At 35.5% G+C, this 4,472-nt stretch overlaps 1 pseudogene; it reads left to right on the top strand.

The window, feature by feature from the left end:
- The first annotated feature begins 1,460 nt into the window (after positions 1-1,460).
- LOC125389258 (tRNA (adenine(58)-N(1))-methyltransferase non-catalytic subunit TRM6 pseudogene) lies at positions 1,461-2,268 on the top strand (annotated as a pseudogene).
- The last annotated feature ends 2,204 nt before the right edge of the window (positions 2,269-4,472 follow it).

The raw sequence follows: 4,472 nt of genomic DNA on the forward strand, positions 1-4,472 counted from the left end.
TACAATATTAGTAGGAGGACAGTGATAAATATGAGACCTCATCCTAACTGATGAATCAGTCTTTGTTTGTACAATTTCTTCCATGTCATTTATATTCAGATTAAAATATAGAAGGGAGCCCCAGGAGACAGGTGAGCTAGTAAAGACCCTTGTTGTCAGGCCTAAAGACCTGATGCCGATCCTCAAGACACATGAGTTTGAAAGAGAGAACCAATTGCCAAAATTTTTCCCTTGGCTTCCACTATTGTGCTATGGTATGTATATGTGGATGAGCACAGACAACCCACACACACACACGCACACAGACACACACACGTACTAAACAAACAATTAATTAATTAATGTAGCAAAATTGAAAAACTTTTGACTAAGAAATAGACTTGTACACACATGATTTTCATGTAGCCTTACCACCTAAGAATACTGGAACATCAAGTACAACCACAATATCTACAGAATAGTGTGGACTCGAACACCTAGAACTTAGCCCTAGACACAGTATTTGTAGCTTTTCCTCTTAGGAGACTCCTGCCCACAACCAAGGTCAAACACAGCAAATATAGCAACTTCCTACTTTTATTTTTTTTCAGAGTAGTAAACTTTTGTTCTTTAAAAGCAATTATTTAGAGGAAAAGGAATAAAAACCACAGTTGTCAATCAGAGCAGCCATTATTAGAACAGCACATGCTACTAAAACAATCTTTTTCATGCAAGATTCTCCTTGCTGGGTAGGCATCTATGACACACACACGCTATATATGACGAGAATGTTCTAGTGAGCAAGACTTAAGATTCTCAAGTGGACAAGAGTCTTGAGTTACTCTAGACACTTATATTTTTTACAATGGAAATGGTAATTTGATTAGACTTTTTCAGAACTGATAAAGGCCACCCACCTCACTCCAGCAGACAGACCTTCAGAGACCAGTGTGAGTAATCTCAGAAAAGGCACTTAAAACACACTTGACAAGGAATGATACCAACACACTGAGAGCTGGTCTGACTTGTACAAGTCTTTACCACAGTTCAAATATACTGCATTCATTCTCTCTCCTCCACTACAGGTAGTACATTCTGTCCGTGTTGATACATACAGACGTACCAACACTGGCACACATTTCTAGAGAGGGAAAAATCAATTGTTTAAAAGTTCACAGAAGTTCTAATCACTTTTTTAGAACAAAGAAGATGCATGAACAACTGCAAAAAGCACCTACTAAACCTTTCTATGCACCGAAAAGGGGAGAGGCAGTAAAAGAAATGCCTGGATCTTCCTCAGGCTGTCAACTATTAAAATAATAAAATGTAGTATTTAAAAAAGCTTATTCCATTGCAGGGCACAATTTTTTGGTACTGTAAATCCCATAGGCGCACACATCCATATTGCTTAGGTAGAGGAGAATGGATGACAGGGAACTTCCTTTCTCTGTTCATTATGTTAGCTAGCTGGTCTGACATCCATGGAGGCATCAGCAGAGCAGCCAAGCCCGCATCACCTGCAGCCCGGGGAGCACTGTATCCGTGATGATGACTTCGTGATGCTGAAGCGGTAAGATGTGTTCAAAGCAGTGCAAGTCCAACGGAGAAAGAAAGTAACTTTCGATAAACAGTGGTTCTACCTGGATAATGCCATTGGTCATAGTTATGGGTCAACATTTGAAGTGTGTAATGGAGGATGCCTTCAGCTCAAGAAGAAGAAGGAAGAGCCTACTTCAGAGACTAAAGAAGCGGGCATTGATAATCGAAATATAGTTGATGATGGAAAGTCCCAGAAACATACACAAGATGATATAAAGGCTCTGAAAGACAAGGGCATTAAAGGAGAGGAAATAGTTCAGCAGCTAATTGAAAATAGCACAACATTCAGCAACAAGACAGAATTTGCCCAAGATAAATATATTAAAAAGAAGAAGAAAAAATATGAAGCCATCGTTACTATTTTGAAGACATCTACCTGTATTTTTTCAATTATGTATTATTCAAGAGAACCTGGAAAAATTAACCACAAGAGATATGATACACTAGCCCAGATGCTGAAATTGGGAAATATCCGTGCTGGCAATAAAATGATTGTCATGGAAACGTGTTCGGGCATGGTTCTGGGTGTCATGATGGAGCAAATGGGAGGTTTTGGCTCCATGTCATGGATGCCATGTCATGGCTCCATGTCATGATGGAGCAAATGGGAGGTTTTGGCTGTATCCTGGAGATGGACCTGTTTGTGCAGAAACAGCTTGTTTTGAGTTTCCCAAAACTTCCTACTTTTAATTGGTGAATACTAGACATAATGAGATGCCAAGTATATTAAGAAAACATCTACTGTAATTATTAATATTTAAGGTAGAGTGAGCAGCACAGGTTTGTATTTGTGCAGTGAATTAGGAAGGAATTTTTCATTATGAAAGTGTCATGAGTCAGTCTTTTAATGTGTCTGCAACTTTAACTTAGGTTTCAGGTGTCAAAATATCAAAATAATTGAAAATCCTACCAATTACAAAACCTGTGTTTTTACCTCAAATATATCTCCCCTATACTTTGATGTAAGTTTCAGGAAAATATCTAGTTGTAAATATATTATGCTTCTGTAAGTAATGTAGGTTATCAGTTGCTTTTCTCTTTCTCTTTGTACTATCAATATTTAAAAGACATATCCTATTTCTTCTTGGAAAAGTATCATCAAAGAAAAAGAACTATTTTGATAGCAGAGACTGAGAGATTTCTTTAAACTATTTATGCATGTAGAAGATTCTGTCAAAAAGAATATAAAAATCCTCACAAAGTAAAATAAGAAGAACTATGAAAAGCGGTAGAAAAGGGGGAATGAGTATATTTGTTCTTTCATTGTACCTTTAGGAAACTTTTGTAAAATATAACAGCCATTAGGAGCTATAACAAAAATCCAGACCATTCCAGCTTCCTGTCACCAACCTCCATCAGAGATTTATGGAGTTCTTACTTTAGAAGCTGTAAATATAGAAACCCATCTCTGCTTCCTTTCTTATTTGTATCTCTCAGTAGTATCTTAACCCCTAAACTAGTAAATTTTGCAATGCATTTTTTAAATCAAGTTCTCTGAGCTACTCAAACAAATTTCCTTAAGAATGGTTTCTTAAAAATTAAAATGTATTAGGCATGAAGAGATGGTTCAGTGGTGAAGAGTACTGCCTGTTCTTGTAGAGTACATGTGTTGGATTCCTAGTACATATAGTAATTGCAATTCCAGGTCACACACATGACAGAATGACATACATACAGGTAAAGCACACACATAAAAATTTAATTTAACCTTTCATAGTTTTGAAGGCAGAAATCCAAACTTACCACTACTGAGCTGAAATTAAGGTAAAGAAATTTGCTATCCATTGTTCTTGTGCAGGGTCTACACAAAAATATATTTTCCTTCTTTTGTGAGGGTAGTTGCTGGCAAATCTGTAACTTGGTTTGCATTATCACACAAACATCTGCTCTGATTTTGTATTGCCTTTTCCTTGTGTGTATTTTCCCTTACTTTCATTTTCGTGAGGAAGTTTTGTTTATATTTAGGTTCAATGCAGAAAACTTAGTATATGGTATCTCAACACATTTTACTTTATCATAGTTGAAAACAAATCTTTGACTCTATAAAGTAATATTTATATTTTTCAGGATTTTATTTAACCAATAAAAAAGACTTCTATTTTTATGGAGAAATTCATGAGCTTTATGTTACAATCATACATATGTAGAAAACATGGTTCTTAGGTAAAACATATCTTTGGTTAAGTCTGTTTCCATGTAGGATTTGTTTTTCCAATCTGGTCTTTTGTGTCTAAATGTGCCAATCTTCTGGAATTGTTAATTTATTCCTGGTTCTATTGGTATTCTATGTCAATATCTTTTCTTTTTCAACAATGTACCTGGTCTAGCTTCCAAAATTTATTCTATGTTTTGCTGGTGTCACTAAATATAAAGCCAGAGTCTATTGGAAATTCCACTATATAATGGCTTCCCAAATATTCAAGCAGCTGCTTCTAACCAGTGTACACAGTTCTTGAATATAAGGCTGATGAGATCAAACATTTGTAAAATCGCTAACATTTCTTTATCACCAAGAATTTATATGGCATACTTGGTATAACAATTGGATTTTTTCTTTTATCATTCTCACATAAAATCTTTCAGACAAGCGATTAATAGATATTATCCTTATTTTAGCTGTGATATGTTACTTTTAGAAAATAAATAATCCTAGAACTGTATGACCAGTGTAACAATATCACTTTAGCTAGATTTAGCATATGGATATGAAAGTTACAATCTTCAGATGTTTCAATTGCCTTGATCAGTATTATGTTTATGGACAAGAAAATTGGCTCAAGAGAGAAAAATGGTTTGCTGCCAAGTCTGACAACCTGAGTTTTATTTTCTACCAATATGGTAGAAAAAGGGAACTGACTCTTTCAAGTTGTCCTCTAGCCTCCTTATGTACAGCA

Source organism: Myodes glareolus, chromosome X, assembly GCF_982192425.1.
Source record: "Myodes glareolus chromosome X, mMyoGla1.1, whole genome shotgun sequence".
Lineage (NCBI taxonomy): Eukaryota > Metazoa > Chordata > Mammalia > Rodentia > Cricetidae > Myodes > Myodes glareolus.